Source organism: Anolis carolinensis, chromosome 5 (genome assembly GCF_035594765.1).
Source record: "Anolis carolinensis isolate JA03-04 chromosome 5, rAnoCar3.1.pri, whole genome shotgun sequence".
Classification (NCBI taxonomy): Eukaryota; Metazoa; Chordata; class Lepidosauria; order Squamata; family Dactyloidae; genus Anolis; species Anolis carolinensis.
In genome coordinates, this window is record NC_085845.1 from 140,507,209 (window position 1) to 140,524,252 (window position 17,044).

The 17,044-nt window shown below is 39.2% G+C and overlaps 1 long non-coding RNA gene across 2 annotated transcripts in view; it reads right to left on the reverse strand.

Moving 5' to 3' along the window:
- LOC134299481 (uncharacterized) overlaps nt 1–17,044 on the reverse strand; it is an 80,222-nt gene that overhangs the window by 45,908 nt on the left and 17,270 nt on the right. The window lies entirely within an intron of this gene.

Below are 17,044 nucleotides of genomic sequence, written 5' to 3' on the forward strand. Positions count from 1 at the left end.
GCATTCGGGACCATGAACCTCTTCACATGGCCCCTGGGGCAGGCCCATAGCCAGGATTTTGATTGGTGGGGGTGGGGGTGGGATTTTGGTTGGGGGGGGGGCTGAATCTGAGTGAGAGAGGATCTACTCTAGCAAACCTTTTGTATTGTTATCCAAATCCCCCCATGCATATGGGATATATTGAGCATGGTGATCAGATGATATGAATAAACATAGTTTAAATAATAAATGTAAGGCCTTCTCGTGGACCACCCTGAGAATTTCGGGGGGGGGGCTGAAGCCCCTCAAGCCCCCCCCCCCCGGCTACATGCCTGTCCTGGGGCCAGGCCATTTCGCCAGGAGCTGGCGAAAGGGATGGCACACAGGGCAGCTCATAGTGACCAGCGCACCTTCTGTCCTTCCCCCATCATATGAAGCGGATGGGACAGTGTTGGCACCCTGTCCCCATCATATGTTCCCTTTCCCCCATTATATGGGTAAATGGAGAGGAAAGTGAGCATAGCTCCGTTGGAGCTACCTGAAAACACTTTTGTCTCCATCATGGAGGAGGAAGTATCTTGCAACGCTTCCCCTCTTTGGGACGAATGTGGGCAGGGCCAAGCCAGCATTGTCTGATGACACTTGGCAGGCCCCGTCAACAAATGGATGAATGGGGCAACAAAAAAAAAACTGTGTGAAGAGGTCCCTTGTCTCACTTTCCTTGATTCTGTTGTGGTGTGCCTCATTCATGCTCAAACACAGATAGTTAATATCTAAATCCAGAGGTCATACACAGAGAGTTCTTGAATCAAAGCTTAAATCCACAGTCCCAGTGTCAGTAAGTCAGTGTACACATTCAGAGGTCAAACAAGCAAGGAAGTAACAGTATAACTAATTGTAAGACAGAATCCCAAGTACTTAAGTTCAGTTCCAGTCCAGGGTTCACAAAGCCAGCCACACAAGAACTTCACAATAGCACCATCCAGCAAGATGTTGCCTCCAGTGAGAAGATTACAAACTCAAGAGTATTTTATGCTAAAGCCACAGGTGTTGCTTATGGATAGTCTGTTTCTCAGTTAACCTGGCAGATCTGTGTAATTGAGCTTGCTCTCTGCAAAATTACACATGAGAAGGAGCAGTTAACTCTTCAGCAGCCTATCCTGAAGTGCTGGCTTCTGCTTGCTCCTCCTGCTGGGATGTGGTGGCTACTGCTAAGGATTTTCCTTCCGCAGCTACTACATTCTATTCTGCATACTTCTGAAATCTGTTGGTCTGCAGCTCCAACCACTCATCCTTGCTGGACAGATTCCTTTCTTCCCTCCCCTCCCTGTGCTATATTTCCCCAGCACTCTTCCAATATATCACAGACAGATCTGCATTGACTTATAATCCAGGCCCAATGTGGCATGCCAAATGCCAGATTGGGCACAGGTATGATCGAGACAGGGGTAGCCCAAGCCGTTGTGATGGTCTGAGGGAATCCATACTGCCCAACTATGCCATATGTGGTTTGGTATCACCGGGCATCCACCCTAACTGCCTGCCTGCCCAATTTGTTACTGTGGTCTCCGACCACAGCACAGGCCCTACCTGTTTGCCATCATGTGCCATGACATTAGTCAGGATGACGGGGCACCAAGGGAAGGGGAAGTGGATGAAACCCCTCCTCTCCCCCTCCCTTCCCAGAAACCCATATTGACCCAGCTAGCATGCAATGGCAGACAGATAGGACCCATGTCACAACTAGAGGAGGGCAGGGGACTCTCATTCTGTGTCCCTGGGCTGCCAGAGCCTGGGGCATACGAAATGAGACTGGTTCCATTTTGGAACTGGCCCAACTGTTCCTACAGGCACTAAGTCAATGGAAAGCCCAAATTCTGGCACAGAATTTGGACTTTTCTCCAAGTTTAGCTAATGTGGGACAAGACTGCATTAAGGTAGCCATACACCATATTACCCCTGATCAGCCCCATGTGGCACTTAGTCACAATGGGAATGTCTCACCTCTACATCAACCAAATTATCGCTTCAATGACGGTGGTCTTTGCTTCTTCCAGCACACTGATGCTTGTCTGCCTGTCTTCCCAAGAGATTTTCAGGATTTTTCAGAGGCAACACTGATGGAATCATTCCAGGAGTTGAGTGTGACATCTGTATACAGTCCATGTTTCTCAGGCATATAACAGGGTTGGGAGGACAATCACTTTATAAACAAGCATCTTGGTCTCCCTACGAATGTCCTGATACTCAAACACTCTTTGTTTCATTTGGAAGAATGCTGCACTTGCGATGTTGTATTTCAGTGTCAATGTTGATTTTTATGGAGAGGTGGCTGTCAAGGTAGTGGAAGTGGTCAAGGTTTTCTAATGTTTTACCATTAAGCTGTATTTCTTGCACTGGAGAGTGATTGGCTGGTGGCTGTTGAAAGAGCACAATGGCGTTTAGAGCAGCTTATAGGTCTTCTTCTGAATGAGCACAGGCCACATTATCAACAGCATATTGGAGTTCTGTAACAGATGTTGTTGTGACCTTGGTTTTGGCTTTCAGTCTGCTGAGGTTAAAAAGCTTGCCATCTGTCCGATAGATGATTTCCATGCTGGTGTGAAGCTTCCCATCAACAAGGTGCAGTATCATAGTGATGAAGATGGAGAATAAGGTTAGGGCAATAACACATCCCCATTTGACACCTGATTCCACCTTAAATAGATCACTTTGGGAGCCATTGCTGTCCAAAACTGTTGCCATCATGTCATCATGGAGCAGCCACAAGATGTTCATAAATTTGTCAGGGCATTTGATTTTTTGGAGGATGGTCCAGAGAGCATTGCGATTCATTTGCGAGGTCAATGAATGCCATGTACAGAGGTTGGTTTTGTTCCCTGCATTTTTCTTGGAGCTGTGCATTCAGTGAAGATCATATCCACTGTTCCTCTTGAGTGGCGGAAGCTATTCTGGTATTCTGGGATGGTGTCTTCTGAAATAGAAGGCAGTTTGCAAGGATTCTTGTGAGGATTTTCCCAAGGGATGTTAGAATAGAGATACTTCAATAGTTTCCACATTCTGTTGGGGGAAGGACAGAAGGTGTGTCAGTCACTATGATCTGCCCTCTCCAGCGCCTCGTGAAATGGCATGGCTCCAGGGGCCATGTGAAGAGGTCCATGGTCCCAAATGCAACAAAACTTTCTCAAATACACGGAAGCTACCACATATTATAAGCTACTAAATAAGCTACCATAATTGTTGCCATCTGTTAGTCTTAAAACATTCTTTTTTCAGGGAATGAAAACAGATTCCTCCCCATGCAATTATATTTCCACCATAGAGTCAATAAAGAACGGTACTAATAATGTTAAGACCATTGGTAAAAGGTGTATAGGGCACATAAGGACAGCTTGGTCCAGGTCATCTATAACTCTTTCTCTGAACACTTGCAAACAAAATACCCCTTTCAAAGATCTAGAAAAGCACAAAAAATGGAGCAGCTATTCCTTTTCTGGCTTCCATGTTTCAGCTAGCCGAATAGGTAGCCATGATATCTTCTCTCAATGAATCCTACACACTTTTTGCATTATATGAAAAAGGTTTCCTCGCCTGAAATGATTGCCAGTCATGACCCCAAGTTCTAGCTTTCCAAGTGAGGAAAAGAGGATTTTTAAAAATATTTTTACATCACCCACAATGATGCAGAATTCTAAATTGCAAAAGATCTTAGACATGATTACTGAATGTAATGATCAGCCCACACTTGAGAGACATTTGTACAACCAATACCACAATATTCACAAAGTCTTGTCTTGGTTATTCATTGGAAAATCTTTGGCTTTAAACTTTTATCACTACCAACACAAAATGTAAGAGGTATTCAGGTTGGAATTAATAATGGAGCCGTCCAGTTCACTGTAAGTACCAACGAATCTACCCAATCCTTTTGAAATGACTGGAAGATGTATAACACTGCCACTTTGTGGACTGTATTCTATATCATTATAGTAAAGATACATGGAACAAAAGGCATGGAGTATAAGAAGTCATAATAACTGAATGATGAAAGAAATATGTATGGTACTATTGTACTTTAATATAACACTCATACACTGAAATATTTAAAAACGTGTAGATTTAAAATAATAAAGAAAATCCTTTTTACATTTTGCTTTGAATTTTTATGCTGAATTTTATTGAAGCACACTTTTTAAAATCAGTCATTTTAGTATCCATTTTTATCAAATTATAATCCTTTATCACTTAATAATAGAGGAGCAGAAGCTTTTAAAGCACATAACAACTGTGACATTTTGATGGAATTTAGTTGCAGTAATAATTTTATCAAATCATATATTTCTTTTCTTTTGCTCCCCCTGAAGATACCATTTATTAAAACATTACCTACAATTCTGAGCAATGGAATAGTAAAGAAAATGTCATCTTAAAAACATCTGTCCCACCCCTGCTTAAAATCACAAGTCAATCACAACATGCTGCACTAAGTTCTGGCATGCTTTGAAAAATATGACGATTCCACATAAACATTAGAAGACTCAATTTGGAAAATAAATTCCAAGGCAGTAGACTGCCAGTTCCTCCTACGCAGTCCATGTTACTGCTTTACCACTTTTCAGTTTTTATAATACTTTAGATTTTTTGGCTAGATGTAATCTTGGAACAATCTGAGGACAGGGGTTAGAGAGGACAATAGTATTTCCATTTCATTCCACTAAGATCCTAATGAAATAAAAATAGCCAATTCGCCTTTCCAGCAATTTGAACATTTTCCTCCCTCTACATATGTCAGACACATCATATAAAATGCATTATATCCTGCTCTTGCCAAAATGAAGGACAGTGCTGTGGAGATAGCTCAGGACTACACTACAGTAAATATATATCCATAAGCTGTCGATCTGTTCAGTAATTATGCTGTCCAAAGCCTGACTGAAATCATAATGTTTTCAATTGATATATATACAATCTATAGCCACTGTAGAATACTTATGACAAAAAGTGCCTCCTGAATCCAACATTTGGAGCTCTCAGACTCCTCATAGTCCTTTCTGAGGTGCCAGATTGGGACGGTGAGTCTAACCCTCCTTTGGAACATTTTCCCACCATCATTATAGAATAGAGGCCAGTCGTCCAATCTGCTCCTGCAGAATTCTTGGAAATGTATTTCAGGGCAGAGCCTTTGATATTCTCAGCTATGGACGTCCTCGGCTTCCCTAAACTATGTTCCCCAGAATTCTGCAGGAACAGATCAGACAATTTGCCTCCATTCTATAATGCTGGTGGGAAAATGTCTGTTGTGGAGCAAACTGAACTAGAAGCCATGATAGGATCAAACAAGATGCTGTGGGGGACTCTATGACCTGTCTCAGTGAACCTTACTATGAGAGAGGGATGGAAACATAATCACTGCCCTGCTCTCCAGCACCTTGGAAATGTCTGTGGAGTGGGAGAGAGGTTGCCAAACTTCAGAGACAGAATTTTGAAGTGTAATATTGGGAAATAGTGTAGCTACATCTCTGTATCAAATTCCAATATGTGCTGATCCAGTATTTCAGCTATAGTGTGGGATTCCTCCTTTTACAAAATTTGCAATCAAGTGAATGTGGAATTGATGAAGAATTTAAACTTTCCTTTGATAGAATCTCTTCCCCACCCCCACCCCCTTGATCGCAGACCCTGTCCATCAGTACCAATGCAATCTCCACCCTCCTACTTTTCAGCCCCCAGATATATGTAGGCTCACGCAATGGTTTACTACACACAAAATCTGAAGCAATCTACGACAAATTTTATTTTAAAGCCTTAGAAGATAAAAGGCATCTTCATAATATAAGCTGCCTACTCATCCGTGCAGTCAAGCAGACTTTCCTAAATCTCAATTCAAAATATTCTGTGAGATGCAGCAGTCATTAATAATAAGAATCATTGGCAAGGAGAGCTTGTGCAAGCTATGAGCCCCAAGAGCTCTTGCCTCACAGGCAAAGCATATATCTAGGCCAGCTAGCCAAATGCATCTCTGCATGCAACAGTAAGCATTCACACATCAGCTAATGCTAGATGTACAACTTGGATGTGCTGAAAGAAGGACCACTGTTTTTTCCAGATACCAACAGCTTTCCCCATTACATGCTGTAGCTCCTCAAATGATAAGAAAGAAGAGTTTGAGAACAACTTAGGAAAGTCTTAAAAGGCCTTTGCAGTTTCTGAAAACCCACTAGTGTATATTTGCACTGTTGTCTTGGTTACAAAACCTTAAGCTGAATGCCAAAATATGGACCCCATAGTAATTTTAAGCCTTATTCACACACAGTTCCTATTTCAAATCTAGAGTTCAGCCCGCAGGTAATAAAATAATGTTTTTCAAATACTTTTCTTTTTTGAGATTTTATTAACATTTAAACTTTTATTAAGAACCCTTGCTGTTTAGGGTTTGTCTGATCTGCCAAACTGACTTTTCAATTGCACTTGTTTGTACATAACGCAACAACAACTTCCTGGTGTCACAGGCTAAGTGAAAGTGGTTTGCCCAAGGCCATCAATTGAGCATCAAAGTTGGGAAGCTGGATCACATTTAACATGTAGTCACACTAACACTTTTTTCCATACTGGCTTTTATATGAAAGTAGAATGTTATTGGTAACCGTCTTTGTGCTATTCAGTCATAAGCAGAATATATTTTGTCTGTGGAAGCAAAATCTCCTCACAAGAAAGATTATTACTATTCAGGATTATTTACTGACTTTGAATTCTTTCCATGGAGTAAGTGGAAGTACAATAAGGCACAAGTAAAGGCATATAGTCCTCTTTAAAAAACCAGAACTGTGCATCAGGTTTCAATGCCCTGTAGCATGCCCATTAAAAACAATTATCTGGCTTTCTTTAAAGAATGTAACTTTCGCCGGCAGAAAGTATTGGATGGTGGAGGTTGGTGGTTGCCATGTTAGTGGTAAATATGGTGCTGGAGAAGAAATCTGTAGATATTCTAGGTTACTAAAATGAGTCATAGAGCAAATGAAGTCTGAACTCTTCCTAGAAGACAAGATAACTCAGTCAAGACTGTCATATTTTGGACATATCACAAGAATATACAACTCACTAGAAAATATAACAATGCTTGGCAAGATAGAAGGTATGGGGCGAGACCAAATTCCAGGTAGACAAACTCAATGATGGAAGCTACATCCTTGAGTCTGCAAGGGCTGGTGATGCCAGGGTGACTTGGGGATTTCTCATTCATGGGGCCACTATGAGTTGAAATCAATTTGACAATAAGAACAAAATCCATTGTAAGGTTTAGTTTTACCTTTAAAGGAGTTGACCAAAGTCATGAAACCTATCCTCCAAATAGATTCACCACCTTGGATAATTCCATCAAAGCTCAAATTCACACTAAGAACAAATACATCACTGCACTGAAATTGACACTAATAGTTGCCACCACTGGCAAAGCAACATGCAAGCCAGATAGTTAGCAATGGACAGGTGTGTATGCATGTGCCTTCAAACAGTATGTCAACCTATGGCGACATCATGAATTTCATAGGATATTTTAAGCACTGAATCCTCAGAGGTGATTTTGTCAGTTTCCTATTCTAAAATAGAGTCTACAGCACCTGGAATTCGTTGGTGGTCCCCCATTTAACCAGGGCTGACCCAGCTTTCAAGAGCAATTACTTTATCAGTATTAGTGAGAATCTGATAAAACACTCAATCATTAAAGGAAACAAAGGGACTGCTTTCTTATGCCACCATTCTGACAACTTGTTTTTCAGGAATGTATACTAAAGTGTATTGATGGCCAACACTGCATAAAATGCCTAATCATACAAATCAAGATATGTACCCTTAGTATTGAAATCAAAGTCAGATAAATATTAAAATGGTGGTAGCTACAAAATGAATGGGTGAGCACAGGCTGAAATAAAGAATCAATTGGATAGAACGAAACTAAATTGGGATAAACCATTAGATGAGCATTAAGGTGAGAACTTTGTCAGAAACCATAATCCTCATTACAACTGACACTGAAATCAAGGAGGTATTCAGTAGAAAGCACAAGCAAGAAGCAAGAAGGATAGTGCAGTGATGGCATGCAAAATACTTGAAGTTTTTACTGTCAATCTCAGATATACTATTTAAAAATGTCCGTGGTTATGCAATGTAAATCAACTATGAGAGTCAGAACTGGTCAAAATATAGACATCTCAGCTGAGAAATATGGTTATTGTGAAGTTTTTGAAAGAAAAGAAATTAAATGTAACAACAAAGTTCCTTTCTCTCTGTATTTCTGAGAAAATATAAATGACATCACAGATAGACATGGCAAGGGAATGTGATCTATGTGAAAAGAAAAGGCTGAAGATAAGGACTCCAGTAATTCCAAATGCCTAAGAAAAGAATATCTCAAACTGCTTCCTTTCCAATTTTGATGATTAAAATGTGATTCTCCTTGAGTGTTATATCCAGTAGATCAAAAATGGGAAATGTTTATTACACCATTTTTATTTGCTACTCAAACATAGCTTTCTTTTGCCAAGTCTTGGGTCTTATTGGGGTAGATTCTGACACAACCATTCTCAGTATGGCTCTTGTGACTTCTTCATACTGATCCATTGTGTTATAGTATATCCAATACCTGGTTATTATAGCAACCATTTATTTGTCTTTCTCTTATTTCAGAATTTCAAAGGTTCAAGTTGGAAAAATTTCTCATCACTTTTCCAACAAAAATGGGCAACCACACTGTTTACGAGCCAAGCCAAAAATGCTGTCACTTCACTCCATAGATATAAAAGTTTTGTCTGTCAGTATCTCCACCCTTCCAAATTAAAACCTGAGTAACAAAAGAATATTTTCATTCTCTCCTTCTAAAACTCATCCAATTAACATGTATGTCAGGGGAAGTGCTCCAGTTAAGTGGTTGTGTGATGGGAATGAGAAATACAACCATTTAAACTTTATTCCTGATACTAAGATCAGGAATAAAGAAAAGAAATGAGTTGCATCCAACAGTAAAGCTACAAAATTCATTAAGATACCTCTAATGTATTCCATAAGGATGAAGGATTGTTTTTATTATGTTTTGTATTTTCAGATTGTTAATAAGCCTGGAACTTTATATGCTCATATGAAGATCATGTGCTTCTCAGATTCAGGAATGGCTATCTGCTCTATATCACCCACACTGACGACTGATGACAAGAACCAGTTCATTTACTCTTCTTTGCATTTATCTTCATTCAATATAGGCAGTCCACAAGTTTCGAACAAGATAGGCCCTGTAAGTTTGTTTTTAAGTTTGATTTGTTTCTAAGTCAGAAGAGGTACCTTTTTAGTATAATTCCAGCCACACACACACACACACATATACATGTGTGTGTGTGTGTGTGTGTATGTATGTATGTGTGTATATATATATATGTATGTGTGTGTGTGTGTGTGTGTGTGTATATATATATATATATATATATATATATATATATATATATATAGAGAGAGAGAGAGAGAGAGAGAGAGAGAGAGAGAACGAACTTTGGATAGCATAGGAACCCCTGTGGTGCTTCCTTTGCTGCCTGTGCCCGTTCAGAAGATTGCACTACAGTTTCTGTCCCTGTGATAACTGGATTTTGGAAACAATTAGTTTGTTGTGGAAACAAGGATTGGTGAGAAAGCTTCCGTTGAGACACCTTTTCCCCATGATAACGCTTTCAGAGGTGAATTTCCCTTCCTAGGGGTAGATTTCTCCTTTTTTTTCCTGTTGTCTCACCCGCATTCTTAACTATAAGTCGTTTGTAACTCGGGGACTGCTTTTACACATTCAACACTACTGTCATCCAGTGGTGCAAAGGACCTTCTCAACCTTCTTTCTGAAGTATTTAAGTAATCCTTTATTAATTGTCTTGAATGATAATTAAAAACCCCTTTTACATAATTTATTTGTCTCCAATAATTTATTTTGTTTACATTTGTGTGTGTTTTTGATGGGAGTTTAAGATCCTCAGAGGGATACCATCTGGACCTGGTGATTTTTCCCCATCTTTCTGATTTGTCAGTAAGATTTTCCTTCTTGCCATCACTCTTTGTTTCAGTTCCGTATATTCTCACACATCTCTGAATATCAGCTTTATATCAAAGATAAGTGTAAAGGCTTAACAGTACAATCTGTGGTCTGAGGACAACTGCCATATAATGTAGTTTGAAACTGCCCCTTGTGGCACAATGGGTTAAATGCTGAGCTGTTGAACTTGCTGACCAAAAAGTTGGTGGTTTGAATCTGGGATGTTGCACCCCTAGGCTACAGAGGCACCTCAAAACCACACTGGAGCCCCAGAATATGAGCAAAGCAAGCTCTTTATTGAAGATTATATGCACGCAATAGCAAATCAAAGTTCAAAGTCAATGAAATAAGGCTTGAGTCCACAAGGTACCAAGATACTTGAGAATCTCAAAGCAGGAGTCTATGAAAGTCACACAAAGATCAGAGTCCAAACAGGATATCAAAATTAGTCCAAACAAGGTTTCAAAATTAGTCCAAGGCACAGGATCAAGCTGGAACGCAGGAATCAAAGCACCAAGATTAGTCTAAGGAACAGGATCAATGCTGGAATACAAGGCAGAATCTTAATTGGTACAGGAAATCCAACTGCAAACAATAACTAGATAATCCAAAATCCACAACAGCAGGAATGAAGACTGGAACAAGTGTCAAGGCACAAGGCTGCATAAATTAACATGAAAATCCACAGGAACATAGAACAGGATTCTTGAAACGGGGAACTCTCTCTTGGTGAGCAAAGTTACCACCTCTGAATCTTTCACAGAAGCAGCTCTTCTTAACGGTAAGCTCAAGGCCTCTTCCCATAGGAAGTCTGTTCATTATTCTTTCTCAATAAGAATAGCTTACTGTGATATCCCATGGGCCATGGAGTTCTGATCCCAGCGCCATCGTGGTTGATGATGACGAAAACATGGGTTTTTTGCCGGCTCAGCAAGAGACGGAATTTTTCCAGATGCCTGTTGTTGATGATTCTACCCAAGAGCCTATTAAAAAAGACCTTGAGCAGGCCTTTCCCACTGCCTCCCCCCCTTTTGCTAGGAAACAGTCCTATGCTATGAGTCGGGGTGAAAAAAAACAGTTTCGGAGAAGCTTGAGATTAGCAGCTAAACAAGACGTTAATTAGCTATGTTCCCCTGGGAAATTCTAGGGAGGAACGCATCTGGAGGGAGATGTGTTTCGCTTCTCTTTCCCTTGGGAAAGGAAGCTCTGGACATGTGCTTGGCAGGAAGATGGGACTTAGTTAAAAGTGCCCGACACGGAGGATTCCATGCGGAGTCAACAGATCAGCTTCAGGAGTGATTTCATGTTTCCAGCCAAGTGTGGACTTCGTAAAGTCTGCAACTCCAGTTTCCTTGCCTTGCCTTGCCTAGCCAAGTATTCAAGAACTATCTTGCCGTGCTTCCAGCCTTGGACCTTGTTTCTAGTATCAAGCCTTGTTCCCAGTTCTTGCCGTGGACTTACTTTGAACTTTGGAAAGATCTTTGGACGTTTCCCCACTCTATTGTTTGTAAATAGAGTGTGTTTCGGTTTGGAATTATAACTTTGGACTCTAATATAAAATATTGGACAATATATTTTTGGACTATATTTGGCCTTCCCTGAAAGGTCTTTTATTGGTCTACATTTCCTACTTGTTTTTATTATTCTTACATATCTCCTTAATAAAGATATTAGATAGTTTTTGCCCTCCGTGTGTCAGTTCTTAGTGCTCCGTTGCCTTGGGCGTGACACTTACTGTGCCTGAAACCCTCCCTTTCTCTTCTCTGCTGATAAATCACTTTTTTCTGTCATGCTCATTAGCCTTATCACAACTAGAATCCTCACTAGAATGCCCATCTGGCAAAGGAAGCCCTGACCTTGACTCCTTCAAGGAATGCGGTTCAAGCTGCGGGCTTGAAACCATTGTGTGCCTGTTTCCAGAATCCTCCAAACCAAACTCTGGCTGGCCTGGGACAGCAGTTTCCTCCAGCTCTAGCTACATAGGAACCTCAGGCCCAAATCCAGAGTCCTTTGATAAGTCAGGTGCAGGAACAATCACAGATTCAGGAGAAGGGACAATCACAGGCTGAACAGGTGCAACCTCAGGTGCCCATGACAGTCAGATGCAGGCTGAGCTACAACAGGGGAGTGGGGTGAGCTCCTGCTGTTAGACCCAGCTTCTGCTAACCTAGCAGTTTGAAAACATGCAAATGTGAGTAGGTCAATAGATACCGCTCAGGCGGGAAAGTAACGGTGCTCCATGCAGTCATGCCAGCCACATGATCTTGGAGGTGTTTACGGACAACGCTGGCTCTTCAGCTTAAAAATAGAGATGAGAACCAACCCCCAGAGTTGGATATGACTAGACTTAATGTCAGGGGAAAACCTTTATCTTTACCTATACTCATATAATGAAGTTCAATGCAGTTAAATTGCATTATATGACAATGTAGATTGGGCCTGAGCAGACTCTAGGATGGATGAATCTGTGCCAAATCTATACATCCTTCTCAGCCTAAGGATACTAGAAACTACTTAGGACTACCCTCAACATGTCTTACTTTATGCTAGTATATGATCCTGAGATGGAGAAGGTTTGAATCTGACACAACCCAACTCCTTTCCTCAACCTATGCCTGTTAGCTCCTTTTTTCACAGGTCTTATCCAGCCAAGCAGATCTGTCAGATACTTGTTCTATCAACATCTCTGAGATTACTTTGAAGATTGAAGTTTTGATAACAGAATGGCATTTCTGCTGGCAGAAGAGACTAATGCCTAATTCTAACTCCTACAACATTTAGGACTAGACTGTGATTAAATCTCCTGGAAATCTCCTGTTTTCCCCGTTTAGTATTTTTTTAAAAACTCCCTTCTTATCCAGTTGTCCAATCACCACTTTACCTAGTTTACTGCTTCAGATTTATTTAAACAGTACTGTATCTTGATCTTCAAAATCTATTTAAAGGTAAATGTTTTTTTCCTGACATTAAATCTAGCCGCATCCGAGTCTGGGAGTTGGTGCTCATCTCCATTTCTAAGCTGAAGAGCTGGCGTTGTCCGTAGACGCCTACAAAATCATGTGGCTGGTACGACTGCATGGAGCATCACTGCCTTCCTGCCAAAGTGGTACCTATTGATCTGCTCACATTTGCATGTTTTCGAACTGCTGGGTTGGCAGAAGAGGGGCTAATAGCGGGAGCTCACTGCACTCCCCGGATTCCAACTACCGACCTTCTGATCAGCAAGTTCAGTAGCTCAGAGGTTTAACCTGCTGTGTCACTGAGGGCCCTAAAATCTATTTACCCATGCTTTATTCAAACCAATGTGAAGATGAATAGAAGCTAGCCATTATTAAAAGAAAAAGTAGGAATGAAATGCCTCTGAACACATGCAAACCATATAATGCTATACCACAAAATGTTCTTATCCCTATGTATTTCCCATTTGGATACCTCAGCTTCTCTCTACATGTTTAGACATTATCTTTGCCACATCTGATCTGAATTCTCTTTAGTTTGTTTTGCAAAGTACATGATACTTAGTCCTACATTGCTCTTGTAGAAACCTTATGTGATTTCCAAATGCTTGTCAAAATATAGGAGTAATTGTTCATGAACATTAAAATATTTCTCACATCTCTGTTTAGTTGAATATATGTATGCCTTGTTTATTCCTGAATGACATGTTGCAGCGCAATATGATCATTCTTCTGTGAGTCTCTTCTGAAAAGGGTTAGCTTTAGAATTTTGTTGTAGTTATTTTAATAGCTCTCTGTTGCTTTCTTCCTTTCTTCTTCTTCTTCTTCTTCTTCTTACAGGACCCATCTGACAGTACAGGTTTTTTTTACTACTGTGTGCAAATATTTAAGCATGGGGGTTTCAATGGACACAAAACCCAGAGTTTTGGTAATTATTAGATTAGAGCTTTTCTTAACCATGCACCAAGATTAAAATGCCATTATTATCTGCACAGTGATAGATGACAATAGAATACGACACATTTTAACAAGAAGAGGCTAACTTTGCATTATTTTCCATTATTCTTGTTCTCTTTGTCATGAAATGGAGCCATGCTGTGCCATTCTGTTCTGGGTATCAGAGCATGAGTTTGATACACTGGAATTTGAATGCCTCATATTCTGAAATGGATAATGGTTGCACTTGATTTCTTTCACCTCTCGGTTTTTAGCATTTTGATAGGCAAGTACCACTTCACCCCTAAGGATCTCTGTTGACCTTTAGCACAGTGGGGTAGTTTTAGTGATGGATTTATTCTTATGGTCTTTGCTATCCTGGGTGGAGATGGCATATGAAAGCAAATGTGTTACATATTCAGTATAGCATTCTGAATATTGCATTTTGCTAATATATATTTTGCAGAACTTGTAACAGTCTGCTTGCAAAGTTTTTTTTTTTTTTAAAAAAATAGCCTACTTTTATTCTGCACCAAATATGATATTTAAAACACAAAATACTGCACCATTAATTATTTTTTCTTAGCTTTGAAAATATAAAAAACATTAAGCAGAGTAACCAAAAACTATGGAAAAGAACTGATTTTAGTGTTTATATATATTTATGGTTTATTTTATGTTCCGGCATTGAATGTTTGCTGTATATATGTTGTGCTGTGCCCTGAGTCCCCTTCGGGGTGAGAAGGGTGGAATATAAATGTTTTAAATAATTTTTTCAATAAATAAAATATGGGGAAACATGGTTTCAGAAAAAACAATGATAAAGTTCTAACATTGCAAGACATTCTGAAACCATTGGAAAAAGAATGCTTTTAGGATGATGTCATTTTTATGTTAAGGAAAAATGGAAATATATGCAATATGGAATCAAATCTATTAAAAATATGAAATGCCTTGCATGTAACGTAGGGTGCATCTACACTACAGAATTAATGCCTTTTGACACCATGATTACTGTCTTGGCTCAATGGTATGGAATCTTTGGAAGTTGCAGTTACAAGGTCTTTAGCCTTCTTTGGCAAAAGAACTGGACTTAATGTCAGGGGGAAACCTTTACCTTCACCTAAGGCATGACAATTAAACTGGTGTCAAACTGCATTAATTCTATACTGTAGATGCACTCTTAGATGTTGAGTAAATAATTCTATTTAAGCTGTTCTATATCCTGCCCTATTTTGCAATACCGTTGCAACATTAAGTCATGAAAACTGTATTTGTTTAGTAACAAAATAGCTGTGATTACCAATTCTTTTGTGAATTCATTGCTTTCTTTTAAAACAACAAGGCATTAAATATTTTTAATTTATTTCTGGAAGAAAAAAATCCTGGATTTAAAAAAAGTTTCTAAGATTTTACATCTTCCCACTTAATTAATAAGCCTACAAGTCACTGAGATGGATAATATCTATATTATAGTAGTTATTTATACACTTACATCTATACATATACATTACCATATTGAAAATCTATGACAAATGCTTTTCCTCTTTTGGAGGGCTAGGAAGTGTGATGTATTTTTTCTTCTTTTCTTTTCCTTTTGCAATAAATAAGTTCTAATGCTAACTCTAGCCCCATTCTTTTGCCTGCCAGTATTCCTTAAAGGGAAAATAAAATAAAGCATATACTTTTTCAGTATGTTTCCTTCTAGACATGCTCATGTTTTCTGAATGTATTGGTGATGAAAAGCATGCATGCTGATTCTGAAGCTCAGATGCCGTCTCTTGTCATTTCTTGTTTGTTTTAAAGATAAGTGCCAAAGCCCCTCCTAGTGAGAGCTATTCCATTTCCAAATTCTTCCCATTTAAGTATCTGAACGTCGCTGGTCTCCTGAGCAAAACTGAGCCAATGAACAGATTTCAAGTAAAGCTGAGTTGACGCCAAACCCTGCAGATGTACCCTCACCCCTTGACACAGTCAACGTAGATTTCACTCATTTATTGTTGCTACAGTGTCAGGCCTAATAGAAAATATATTTCCAGCCATATGTTATTTGTTGGACAGTTCTTAGTCTCCCTAGTACATGTGTAATAAAAAGCTTGAGACGGGAATATTTAGGAAAACATCTATCAAAGTGATATTTAAAAAAAAAATGATGTTACCGAAATTGTTATTTGCATATTCATAGTCTTCCCTTCAGGCATCAGCACCAGAAGTCTCTCTTCACATGCAATGTATTAAAGATACATAAAAACAAATATTTAGCAGAGTAGCTTGATGAGAAACCTGCATATCACACGCAGCTTCCTTTTAGCACAGCATTTGAAATTTACTAATCTCCACTATTGATAAAATTGTTATGGCATCATCACTGCCACAATCGTATCTTCTTCTTTATCAGTAAATAATATCGATATTTTCCTTACCTCTCCCCACTCTCTTTTTTTCATTTTTACTGACATCTGAAAACTACAACATTAAAAACTAAGCTGGCATATAGATTGAGCATCTCGTATCTGGAATTCCAAAATCTCAAATTCTCCAAAACAGTCGACGTGGGTGGCTGAGATAGTGACACATTTGCTTTCTCATGGTTCAATGTACACAACATTTATTTTATGTATGAAATTATTCCAAAATATTGTGTAAAATCATCTGCAGACTATGAGTGCAGGATGTATATGAAACACAAATTATTTTCCTATTTTGCCTTGGGTTACATCTCCAAGATCTCTCATTATGTACATATGTAAATATTCCAAAATCTAAAAAAATAATAATCTGAAATCCAAAATCCTTCTGATTCCAAGCATTTCAGAGAATTTGAAAGAACAAAACTGAGGGGACAGAGCAGATTTACTTCCACTTCTCATACAAATGAATTTTTTGAACTAAGACATTGCTACTAATTGGTCAACTCTCATTTGATGTTACTTTTTACAGATTTTGCTTGTTCTGGGATCCATAATTAAACTTGGGTCCTTGTTTTGAGAAGAGTGACAGTTTTTACTATGTGTTGTTTTCCAGTGTGAACTCTTCCACAGATGATTGCACAACCAACTTCTTTTATTTTTCTTGGTGAGGACAAGGCTTCACTAATTAATTTTACTTATCC